The 13,036-nt window shown below is 46.1% G+C and overlaps 1 long non-coding RNA gene across 4 annotated transcripts in view; it reads right to left on the bottom strand.

The window, feature by feature from the left end:
• Nucleotides 1–9,334: 9,334 nt before the first annotated feature.
• The window catches only part of LOC118452891, a 6,289-nt gene continuing 2,587 nt past the window's right edge, over nucleotides 9,335–13,036 (bottom strand). The window contains exons 2-4 of one of the 4 annotated variants that reach the window (XR_004842757.1): nucleotides 12,089–12,693; nucleotides 11,232–11,426; nucleotides 9,335–9,426 (exon numbers count right to left, since the gene is read on the bottom strand). This is a non-coding gene — a long non-coding RNA (uncharacterized LOC118452891). Of the gene's footprint in view, nucleotides 9,427–11,121; nucleotides 11,427–12,088; nucleotides 12,694–13,036 lie in introns of those variants that run through there. The other 3 variants (XR_004842756.1, XR_004842758.1, XR_004842759.1) reach the window with 3 other exon arrangements.

Genomic DNA, 13,036 nt, shown 5'->3' with positions numbered 1-13,036 from the left:
ATCAGAAGAGCTTGAGAAATGGTTGATCGATTCCTTCACAAGCTGGGGTATAATGCTACCACATCCTCATCTTGCAAGAAGCAAAAGCTTTCATTCTGTTACTTAATATATTTTTAGCGTGCAGTTCTTCAGTGTCACAGTAATTAAGAGCGATCACAGCTGTTGAAAGATGAAGCACAGAACAAAAGATCAAGTGATTGTTTAAGCTGAAGTTAACTGAACCAGGAAAAGTAAGCTCAATGACATGAAGAAAAAGCTTTCTTTGTATCCTCTGGTCTTTTACAATTAGTAAAGCCAAACACACTTGTGTAACTTTCTCTGCCTACAGTGACAGATAATGCTCAGGTCACAACATGACATGTTGAGCTGCGAGGTTTTTTTCCCTGCAGGCTTGTTCAGAGCATCGCTCACATCAGGTCTTTCCTGTAGCTGAGGTATGGTGTGCCCAGCAACGCTTCCCTGTTAGTCAAGGTTCAACCACGCTGCAAACAGCTAACAAAGTTAGTTGGGGTGGGGGGGATGAAGTTTGTTGAAAACACAGGCAGAGGACTGGTCTCCTCCAGTTGTGGTTGATATCTCCCGAAAAGTAATGTTTCAGAGGCCAATGGAGAGAGGAGCAATTACTGTCCAGCAAAATTACAATCTGAATGGGCTGCCATTTTCATTGCTTCGCTAGGACAGCCGTGATTGCTATAGAAACTTCTGAGAGCGAGACAGAGAGGTTTTCCAGCACTGGAAATTGCGAATGAAGAAGGTTAGACTGGGTGCAAAGCCCATTCAGTCAGGCAGCTGCCAGTTGAGCCTCTTTGCCAAGTAGATTGTAGGAAATGCTGATTAAAATGTCCACTGAACGCACCAGGCAAATTAAATTTCAGTCACAGCCGCCTGGCCAGTTTCGGTGGGAAGATGGCTGCAGCGTGGGGTGCACCTGGGCTCGCTCTCCCCCGGCGGCCTCTCCCATGGGCACTTGCCCCCTGCTCACAGGTACGGCAGCGATGCTGCAGCAGTGATGCTGTGGCCATGGCAGCCTAAGGACACAGCTGAGATGAGGTTTGTGGGGAAAGGTGGTAGCAGCTGGTTTAATGTCTGTGGGGAAAAAAAAAGCCAAACATCCCTCCAGGTGGGGGAGCAGAGTCCCTCCCCACCCTGGCTTTGCCATCTCTCCCAGGCCACAAGCTCAGCAGATGAGGGCTGCTCATCTCCCTCTGACTGGCGTGGCTGGCACCTCCATTTTGTCCCCCACACCCCACTCCCTGCATTGATACAAAGCAGGACTGCTCTCTTTGAACACATTGCCTGCCAGCCCCTTCCCCTCCAAACAGCCCCCGATGGACAGATGAAGCTCTCCCTTTGGGGCAGAACGACTGGCCTGTACAGCCGAAAGCCCCCTGCAGACCAGGGGACAGGGCTAAAGCCTGCGGGAGGTCCTGGTGCTCAGGGCTTCCCCCTCATCACCTCTCCAGGAGCTTGGACAGGGCCCTGAAACTCCCCCTGCAGCCCATCGGTCTCCGGCTCTCGTTGCACACCCAGGTGCATCTGCAGCTCCAGTAGCATCTCTCCTTAAGAGGCTGCTCTTCCCTCCTTTCCACACCCCCACTCCACGATGCTTTCATCTATACTGGGGGAGGGATTAATATCTTTCTGTGTTCATCCCTGGCCTTGGAAAAACAGCTTGTCACCCTTCTGGCAGCAGGCTGGCAGCAGTTATTCCAGTACCTTGCTCCCCACCAATCCCCTGAAGGACTGTCAGTATTGTTAGGCTCTATCACCATCATTGTTTTATTTCCTCCTCTCCCCTTCTCTCCTTGGTTTCCTTTGATTTTTAACCCAGGCAGTCAGCCAGAGGACTCTCAGGCAGGTAAGCTCAGACACATGTAATGCTCTGATACAGCAACGCAGCCATTTCCCTTCTCCTCCACAAGTTGCACGTAGCCGGCGTGCCAGCTCGGGCAGCAAAGCCTTCAGCGCTGCGCCCCATTGCAACAGCTCCACGTAGGACAGTTGCTTTTCCAGTTGTGCTTGGCTTTGAGAAAAACCAATACAACCTCTTTGTGAATTAATGGGATTCCCTACCTAGCTATATTGCAGTTTCCAAATATACTGGGTCTTCATAGGCTGCACTTGGAAAAAAAAAAATTGCATTTAAATACAAAAAATTATATGGCCTGTATTAATAAGAGCAATGAGATTCGTCTTGCAGCATAAGGGTGAATGATGTAACAAGTCATGGCTTATCAAACCCATGAAATGTTTGCTGTATGGAATTTTTTTTTCAGAAAAAAATATTATGCACTTTTGGTAGTAAATATAATTGGTATTTTGATCTGATTGCGATTCTATTAATTTACAGTTTCTCAATACACAGTTCTTTAAAAGTCAGACTGACTTCATCCTCTGTTGTCAGAGCACCTGAAGACAGTGCTCAAGCAGCAAGACATCTGCTCAAGCCAATGCCTGTCATTGTCTACTTAGGCTTATTACATGCATCAGTTATCTGTTTTACTAATGGCTAATAGCAAGCTGTTACAGTAGTGTGTATGTATGTGTGTGTATATAAATATATATATGTGTACTCAAGGACCTGTGGATGGGTTTTGCAGCCCTTATGGCCTGTAACTGCTCCCACAGCCATGGGTTAAGTCTTGGTTAATGGACGCCAGTCTGTCAATTCTTGAACAATTTAGGAAATTAGCTACTGACATAATGGAGAAATTATCAGAGTGTATCACAGCAACCCATACTTGAGGACACCTCCGTCTGCTAAGGTTGACCCTAATAATTAACAGCCTTACCCAGTGCCCCAGAGGTGCTTTATAAGGCACAAGGCTGAAGGTTAAATAGCTTCTGTGCATCAGATGTGCTCATTACACCAGTACATCTATAATGGCTTTCCTGAAGCCACAGCAGCTTGTTAATTGATTGTTCTCATTTTACGGTCTTTCCAGGGGTCCCCTGTACCATTACAAAGCTGTGTCCTTGTCCTTGCCAGATTGCCTTTTCCTGTTCAGCCTGAGAACTAGTGTCCCCTCGCCAAATGGGGACCCGCCTGCCATCCCTTTGCTTGCCCTTGGTCGGCTGTACAGTGCCACTCGGGCACCCTCCATTCCTCTTCCCCAGCCCCACTACTCCACCTCAGCCCTTCCTTCTGTGAAACTCAGAGGGTCGATAGCCAGCTGTCTCCCGTTTAACCATCCAGGCAGCCCTACAGTTCTCCTCTGTTTGGTACAGGGTTTATTTAAGTTTTCCAAAACGTGAAGGTGATGATGAATCAAAGGCTAAGTGTGACTCGGAGTAGAAAAGGAACAAGGCTTGCAATGGGAGCACGACTGATTGGTAAACCACCTGCTTCTCTGATCAACTGCTACAGCTGGAAAGAAAACAAAAACTTTCTAGGCTGAGAATATCTTTGCCAGCTCATTTGCAGCTGGAGCCATTGATCTGTCAATGCTCCTGCCTACATCCCAAGTGAGAAATGAGCTGCAAAAGCCTCAGCCCTTGGGTCGAAATCCTCCAAGGTACTTGGGTACCTGGCTAGAGTGACAGGTCCCTACAAAGCAGGAGCTGGGCTTTAGCACCTCCTGTCTGTTAAACAGGAAGATGATTGAATTCACGTGTCTTGCGTGTAACAGGGTAAGCAGAGGCTAAAAGCAGGGGGAAGTGGGTTTCAGCAGAGCGTCCCCTTTCTTGGCTTAAAACCAGACACAAGCTCCCCTCCTCCTGTTGCCTTCACTCCACAGCTCTTCCATGGTCATGCAAGGGGGATACACAAAGTCCTATTGTGCTACAGCTCTTGGGAAGATTTTACTGTTTCACTTGGGCTGAGATGCTCCGGATGAAGGAAGAGGCTAGACACACAGTCAGGATTTGTGGCTTTCCTCTCCCCTAATTTTGGTGCATTCACCATCAGTGGCAACAAGTTTAATGCCCTATTTTAAGTAAGTAAGTGACTTGAAGCACCACTGTTCCATAATCCAGGCAAATTGGAGAACCCGGGCTGAGACAGGATAAGCAGTAAATTAGCATGAAAGGCTGACTCTGAGAAAGCTAGTCTCTAATCCTGTTTTGTAGGAATACCTTTGTACTTGGGCGCATCATACGCCATCGTCTAGCTCCACCGTGCGTTGGGATCTCTCCTCTTGCCACAGGGGAGAGAATTTTTTTTTTCTCCTCACACTTTCGCATGCCAATGTGAAATGCTCTGTCTTCGGAGGGGTGTTTCAGTAGTACCAGGCAGGCAATTTCGTGTAAATCACGCTCCTCATTTGTGCGGTGTGGTAGCCCTTTCAGTTGACATGCATTCCCTGTACTCCTTCACTCGTCTTTTCCAGAGCGTGCATACGCCGCTCTCTCCAATGACAAAAAAAATTAGCAAGCTGGGGCTATAAAATTCTAGATTGGCAAAGATGTATCAGGATACCTGTCTATAGGATAATGGAAGGAGACATCTGGACAGTCCATGACCCCAACTTGCAACTACTGGGGCTCTGAAAACATGTCCGCTTGCTGTGTAGTCAGTCACTTCCCTGGTGGCAAAATGGACTGCGTGCCCCAGGATGGTGCCTCAGGCTTTTTCCCGCTCTTATTTTTAAAGTACCTTTTACATTTTAAACTGCTTTGGAAAACTGACAGGAAAGAAAAAAAAAAACAAACCACGCTGCCTGAGCATATCGCGTTATGCTCTGAGCTGTGGCAGCCGAGCCGAGGTGGCCTGCAAAGAAGGCGAAGCCCACAAGATGGCGGGACCGCATCACGGCAGACGGGGCCCCGGCCCTGCTGTCCGGGTAACCCGTGCCGCTGCAAAAGATGTTCGCTTCGTCTACAAAGGTAATTCTAAAAAAAAAATAAAATAAAATAAAATAAAATAAAAAATTAATAAATTGTGCCTAATTGGAAACAGCTAAAACCCGCCCCTTGCTGTCAGACGGAGAACGAAGTAAAATAAATATATTGTACTAGCTTGGGTAGAGATTCCTTTCAGAAAGCGCTGAATAAAAATAAAAAAAATGGAGATGCCGAATACCCATGCTCTTGGAGTGAAGTGCACCGTTAGGTGCCTCTGTGGTGCCCTTTGGAAGCAGGCCCAGGGCACGCTGGACGGCTGGCTGGAGGCACCGGGCGCTTTGGGGACGCTCCGTGTCCCCTGTGAGGCAGTCATCAGGCAGGACGATCACAAAAAAGGGGGGCAGAGGGGTTGCTTGAGGCCACGGGGAGGCTGCGCTATAGGGCAGTGCAGGTGAGCAATGGAGCCTCGTGCAGGACTGGGATGACTTGACCCTCACCAGGATACAGAAGATTTAGGTTTTCAATACACAAGTCGTCAATTATTACTTGGTTTTGGGACGCAAGGGCTTCCTTGGAAGTGAGGCTGCCTTATATTCACAGGTAAATATGGCATTTCACATTGCTTGATACTACCCCAGCCTTCCCCTCCATGGCCAAATTCTGCCTTGCGATGGCTCCAGCAGAATCCTCCCAGCCACACGACCATGCAGGACCCCGCAGTGCAGGGCACAAGCCACACGTGCTCCAGAGTGAAGCAACAGGCAGGCCCCCAAAAGCATTTGGAAGCCTGGGGCTTCTGCATGGCTACCTAGTGACTTCTCAGGCAGGCATATCCCCACCTGGATCGCTGTCTCCAGCCTACCCTTTTTAGCAAGTGTTGGCACCATGTTGGCTTGGTGCTGGGAGGCCTTCTCCATCCCGGAGTGCAGAAGCTCTGTGGAGGAGTCATTGCTGCCCCTGCATGCGGGGACTTTTAGGCAAGTGATGCTGGTGAGTAGTGCCATCCATGCCTGTGATTTTATTGAATTCTGGGGTGCTCATTGCGCATACAAGTGGCCTTATGAGAAGGGGAGAATCACCCAGCTTCAGGTGCAGCTGTGCATTACCCAATTTCAAGGGCAGCTGTGATGACAAGTTGCTCTCTGTAGCTCAGTGAAGAAACCTCCTTAATGCCATGTGTCTTCTCCTTCATCTGCTGGGATCCTGACATTGCTGTCAATTTTTTGATGACACCTGCATTTGGAGTTGATATAGCCTCATTTCTTCCCTAATAGTACAAGCCAGCCCCCTTCCAGCTGGGAGGAGCCTGGTTTTTGAACAAGCCTAAAACCCCAATCCTCTGAGATCCAGAGCACTCATAGGATGCCTTACGGTGGACTCCTCAAAGAAAACCCCATGACTATGTCCCTATAAAAAGAGATGGCCCTTCCTTGGGCTTGCCTTGGTAAGAGCTTCAGGAACCTCCCCAGTCCTGTTCTGCCACCCCTTCATCACCGTAGTCTCTCCACTCCTCCTCCTTCCACATGGTTCAGCTTGCAGCAATCCTCTCCATTGCCAGTATCCTGAGGAGAACATGCAGGCTGTATCCTCTCCAAAACATGGGCAAAGAAGCGAAGAAGATACCGAAGGAGATGGGTCAACCTCTGGTGAACATTCAATGTTTAGGGTTTTTTTAAATTTTTTTTTTTAATTATTTTTTATTTTTTAAATGTGAGCAGCTCTTGACTGCATGGCTTCCCCATATGACTTCCCCTTCCAGGCTCATATCCTCTGCTGGCTCGTGCAAGCAGCTCCTTGTGCAGTCAGGTTCTGTTCTTTTGAGGCACCTGACCCTCCCCATGTAGAGTGCAAGCACCCCACATGGCGTTCAGCGAGCCAGGCATTTGAATGCACAATGTTATGGCATATTTGAGTATGGTTTAGGGTGTATCTCTTAATCCTCAAACTCTAAAAAATGCTAAATTCAAGTGGAAAATATAGATGAACTTGCTATGCGTTGTTCCATCTGTGGCTTGCCTAGAAGCAGAAATTATGTTGAGACTTTTTCAAGTCAAACTATTGTACAAACACATTGAAGGGAGGCATGTAAGAAGATACTTTTACCAGAAAACTTCACTCCTATCGAGAACTTGCTAGAACAGAAGCCTGGTAATATGTAGAAAAGCTGCCCTAGTGTTTCAAGAAACAAGAAAGATTATCAGTCCAGCTACACTGAAGAAGAAACAAGGAAAAAAAATGCCAGCTCCAAGCAAGCATGCCAGGGCATAACCCTCTCTGCTGATCTCCTCTCATAAGGGTCCAAGCCCATGAAAGAACCTGCAATCAATGGATGCTGAAGTCTACTGAAGGAGCAAGCAAGCCATTAATGTAACAAGCCAATGAACTTTGATGGACCTGACTTTTCAGGAAAATTAGCTGGATTGCCAGGGTAACCAAATCACAAAAGGACACAGGACACAATGAACACACGGAAGGGTACAGACATTTGCTGAGAAGTTCTATGGGCACAACAAAATCAAATGAAACTGGATGTCCTAGAAGATACTTTCATTATGTCTCTTGGCTGGATTCCACATCACAGAAACGTTTCTACAAGAATTGATTACCTCTCACATTCCAGGCCCTGGAGAGCTTCCCATGCCACTCAGAATAGGTAGGTCTTTTTGAGTACAGGCCGAGAGTGAGATCTAAGCCAGCTGGGCAAAACCACCATCTTTCAATTAGACATTACTATGCATATGACTGAATCCTGCGATCAACAAGCTGGAAGGAAAGAGAGTAAAAGGACTAGCCACTTACTTTACTCACATTTAGGAGCAGAATGTACATATAAAAGCAGATAAACTGGGGGTGACAGTAAGCTAATCTGAGCCAGAGAGCAAAGGCAGATCTTTTCCTGACACTGAGAATAACCTTATTCTGGCTAGTGACTAAGCAAATGGATCCAAGCTACAGAGTGAGGTCAAAAGCAACATCTCCCCAGCGTTTTGAAGAAGTTTTAGACTCATGGATTCAGTTCATCCTGAATCATGGGTCCTTCAGATCCAAAACTGAATGTTCCCCAAAGGCTGGGAATAGCCTGGATCAGCTCCTGCCTTGGTCTGTTTTCAGCTGCAGTCTTTGCAAATAAGACCAGCTGTTGCAGGACCTGGTGCCCCAACTGAGCCGTTTCCACCTCTCCATCCAGAGTCTTATTCTTCTTACACCCTCTCTACCTTCCTGGGCTTTTTGCTCATGTAGATACTTCTACTGCTTTCCAGAGGCATGTGGGCCTCCGGAAAACTGCATGGAAAACTGGTTGCATTTCCTAAAAAAAAAAAAAATTTTAAAACATCGCTGATCCATAAAAAGTCCCTCCCCCCCCCCCCCCAAAAAAAAAAAAGAAAAAAAAGCTCAGGACTCTCACTTACTATTTGGAGATCTCAGTTCAAACCCCTGCTCTACCTCTAACTTCCCATGTTCTAGAGAATCCATGCACCAGGTTAATGGCTTGTGGGTATTGATGACAACCAGATGACAACTGGTGGACAACTCCACCCCTTTATTTGCCCTGTTTCAGCTCTGACTTTGCACAAAACTACCCTCTGGAGCAAGGAGAAGCCAGAAGACTTGACTTAGGGCTTGAGAGAATAAAATTATTGCATCATTCCAAGCAGACGGGGAGGAAGCAGGAAAGCACTGTGACCATGGAAAAAGCAACAGGGAATGAGAAATTCTTGATTTCCACCACCAACTGGTCTTCCAGGAGAGAAGTCTTGTTTTTAAAATGAGATTAGAGCACTTTTCTTGATACAGATTGGGGGTATTTTCCAAAGATACCTTAGTGTGTTCCTGTCAAATAGCTACAGCATCTACAAATTTGTACTTCTGGATGAAAGGCGCTTTATCAAAAAGTTCCTGACAAGCTCTTGTCTACACAGCACATCACTGACATACCCGTGTGAAATCTGTGCAATAAAGAGAGGCTTCATTTTGTCAAATTATGAGGAAGAAATGGTCTTAGAATGAGTAAGAAGAAGCCTCCAAGATCTACTGCACCAGAGATTATCAATGCAGCACAGTGCACTGAGCCGGTGGCAACGGAAATACGGGGCAACGGGTACTAGGGAAACCAGGAGGCATGGAGAATAGGCAAGTCCAAAGCTCAAGATGAAACAACAACAAAAAGGAAACTACTTATCTGAGCTATCACATGAGCTGCTGAGCATCACGGATTTTTACTCAAGCTCTCCTCAGGTGAAAGAGCCTGACACCAATCTGTAGAGAGCGCTTGCGGACTGGAGAAAGATTGGTCTTGGGCGGGTGTTGAGAACACATTAGTAAAGCCCCAAGCAGGTGAAAGATATGGTCCTTGCAGAAACAGAGGGCACATTAGTGTGCCAGTGACGGGGCTGTCATTCTGATTCTTCCCTTCCGCTTTCTGCTCAGTGCTGTTTTTCTCAGTTTCTCCGAGGTTAAGGACAGATGGGAACCATTAGATCTTTGCAGCTCCTTTGGGAACTGTTAGTCAGACCTCTTGTATGTCACAGCCCTTCAAACTTCACCTGCTTACCTTGCCTGAGACTTGACTACAGTGTCACTCATGCTTTTAACTGCGGTTACAGCACATCCATCGGAAACATGCCCGTCTTGGCTTGGACACATCTGGAAAACACACCAACCGCCCTGACAGTTTGTTACAGTGATTAATCACCTTCATTCCAATAGATTTGTGCCCAGTTTTTCATATGAATTTATCTGGGTTCAGCTTGCTGCTACACATTCCCGTAATTTACTAGATTAAAGAGCCTTTCAGTACCTGATATTTTTCTCCCAAGGAAGTTCCTTCACCATCATAATCAATTCCCTGCTCAGTCTTTTTTGATAAGCTAGAGAGAGCGAGTGCTTCACGTCTCCCATTGCAAAGCATTTTCTCCAGGCTCTGAATCATTTTGTGTGGCTCTAATGTTCCACCACCCATTTTTCAACATCAATTTAAAACATGCAAGCCATCCCAGTGCAGGCCTCACGAATATTGTATGCGCTCATATCCAGTTGCTTGTCCCTTAGGACTCTTAAAAAAAAAGAAATCGGTTCAGAGTCTTAGGCAGATGCAAGCTGGCTTCCTTCTGGCTGGCATTTGGAACAATCAAAAACCAGCCACCAGTCACCTTCACTGGTGCTGCCATCTCAGCAGGTAAAGAGAAAGCATGACAAGGCTGTCTCCCTGCTTGTTCACGGTGACATGATGCAACACTGGAAAGCAAGGCTGCCCCTGCACAGGGGACTGCTCTGAGCATGGATCGCCCCAGGCACACCCAGACCACATCCATAGGGATAAACTAGCCAACGGGTACAGAGGGTGCTGTTAAACCCTCTTACTCATCAACGTGGAGTGGCTGCAGCCAGACTTTTTATGTCCATGCCTGGGAATTGTTTGGGAAAGTGCTAGCAGCCTGGGCCAACACTGTGCCAGGGACCATTTTGCTGTGGATCCAGCGAGCTCCAGTACCTGGGACTGCTCCCCACCACTGCCCCCTTTACCAAGAAAGATAAAACACCGTCTTAACACAGAAACAGCCTCCAAGAAGGGAGAAGGGGGGAAGCAACTCCCTGACTTTCTCCATCCCAACCCTCTTTCCTGACAAGTCAGCAGGGCTTTAGATCGGTGAGGCAGCAACAGGCTGGGGCATCCTTTTCCTGCACAGCGGTGGTCTGAGGGCTCACACTGACACTGGAGAGGCAGGATTTCCATCACAGCAGAGTCTCCAGCAGGCACATCAGGCCTCTCAGTGCAGCCTCGTGCTTCTCAGGAAGAGAAGGGACATGGGAAGAAAAGGCAAGAAATAAGGAAGAAAAGGCAGTAAAGGCACTTTTGCCTAAGCTCAGAGGACAGCTTGTGTCTGAGGTCTTGCGTCACGGTGCAGCTGGGACAAAACCCAGGCTGGCAACCTCACGTGGGCTGATACTTTAGCCCTGGGGGGTCCCTAAGCTGCTCGCCCTACATCAAAGATCCACCCAGCACTGGCACCCTGAAGATTTCTCATGGCAGGACTGTCCTGCTGTCACGTGTCAGAGTCGAAACAGCCGTCACCCAGATATTCAATGCCAACAAAGCTGGTGGCCCTTCACACCTGTCATAGGCAGATGAGGCATCCAGGCTGAGCCTAAATACAGCTTTTTGTACTGTTCCAGGGTTCTCGGATCAGGAGGTTGAGGGAAAAGTGATTTGGGGAAAAGATACACACACACACACACACCCAACCTCAACAGAAGGGAACAAAAATACTTGATGGGTAATATTTTATTAGATTTTGGCTAAAACAACCAGAATTTCTCTTTCTCCACAGAATTTTCCCCTTTCTTATATTCTGTCAGTGGCAGAAAATGCTGAATCACAAACCTGGAGCTTTAAAAAAAAAAAAAAAAAAAAAAAAAAGTATTTCATAGGCAGAAGAAATGTATCTTACATCAGTTCATGCTTCCTGCTCCGCTCTCTGGTGCCACGTTCCTCATTTTCAGGCTGTTTTAAAGGTCAGCTTCACAGACTAAATCCTGACCTCAAACATGGGAAATATGCTGCCTCATCACTCCAGGATCTTTTCTCTTTTCTCACATGATTAGTCCCAACATTCCTGCAAGTAGAACAGTCCCCATCACCACTGCTGCAGCCAAAAAAGAAGAAAAAAAAAAAAAAAAAGGCAAGATATTTTTTCTTTCCATTCCCAAAGTTAATATTCACCACTGTCGCAGCCTCATTTCATAGGCTGGGGGCTACTTCAACAGTGTAATGCTATTGCCATCTATGGGCAAGTAATAGTCTTACCAGTCATACTTACAAGTTAAAGTTGGAATACATACCTAAACTGACAACTACTCTCAGGAAAGTTTTAAAGGACTTTAAAGAGGATTTTATTTAAGATTTTTCTAACGGCTGAGATATAGGATCTGGATAAAAGGTATTCACAGACAGCCGTTACTTCTCATGGTATTTGCCTTAATCCTAATTATGTAGTCATTCAACTGGCTTCATTTTGCCTGAATAATTTTATTTTGATGCCATAATTTGAGCAGGTGGAAGAGGTCAACCCAGAAGAAGCACACATACTCTATGTATTTTAAACAAATTATCTGTATTTATTTGAAATGACTATTATTTATCAGATGTTTAAAGGATGATGGACAGCACAACAGCAATGAACAAGCTTCAGTGCTATAGGAAAGCTGAAGATAAATTTGCTTACTTAATAACTCTTCTAAAAATGTAAGATTTCAACCTTAATAGAAGAACAAGTCAATCTACTGGTTATGAATGACAAATACATACTGACAAAATAGTTTGATTGAAGTGTAAGAGTTACTGCAAACTCTTTTTAGCTTACTTAAGCCTCTAAGAAAGAATCTGGCTCTATTTCAGTAACCCAGCAGACCATGTTCATATGAAAATTTTGTTGTCAGCATCTGTAAGAAATATAAAGCAAAACTGAAGCTCCCACTCACTGGGAGACTCTACAGATGACATTTAAAAGAAAGCACAACACCACAGCAAGATGAAGTATGGGTTTTCTGTTCAGTCATAACAAGCCAGATCGTTACACTGCTCTCAGGTTCATTATAAAGGCATAAAGATTGCCTCCCATGCCTTCAGAGCTCACTGCCGGGTGGCACGGGCCATGCATGGTTAACTTGTCAGCCTTGGCCTCTTCTTGGTCCCCGCTAAACCCGTAAATGCCCAGGCCCTGAGGGCAAAGATTGCCCCACAGCTTGTCACTCAGCAAAAAACCAAAAAGCAGCTAAGGCATCGAACCCATCTCAGTCCCTTGCCAGAGGAAGGGCACCGTAAGACTGAACTTCATAGAAGTTGTATGAAAAGAACTGAAGCACTAAGTCCTCTTCTAACGAAGTCAGAACAAAAACGTTTGGATAAGATTTCTGGAAGAAAGAGCCAGAGGTGTTTGTGAATAAGCACAAGAATAGGCACTTCCAGTGACGGCAGAACTATAAACAAAAGCACTTTTGTGCACTCCCGGGTTACTTGCTCTTATTTTCTCTTACAGTCACATGCTTATGTGGGCCTGTACTGTTTGAAAACATGATTCATTAAGACGCCTTAAATTGCAACCAAGTATTGTACTATTAACACTGACTTTGTTTTAACTTTCCTGTTACTTAGCATAATTTGTTTCATAACTGTCTCTCTTATGTGACCAAATACCTGCCAAATCCTTTAAAAGTTTTTGTTGATATGTGCACTATATTGCCAAAGCATTTCAGA

The sequence above is a fragment of the Egretta garzetta genome, unplaced genomic scaffold (genome assembly GCF_000687185.1).
Source record: "Egretta garzetta isolate BGI_Z169 unplaced genomic scaffold, ASM68718v1 scaffold138, whole genome shotgun sequence".
NCBI classification, from domain to species: Eukaryota; Metazoa; Chordata; class Aves; order Pelecaniformes; family Ardeidae; genus Egretta; species Egretta garzetta.
Note: the sequence above shows the minus strand (reverse complement) of the source record. Positions and strands in the feature narration are given on the sequence as shown.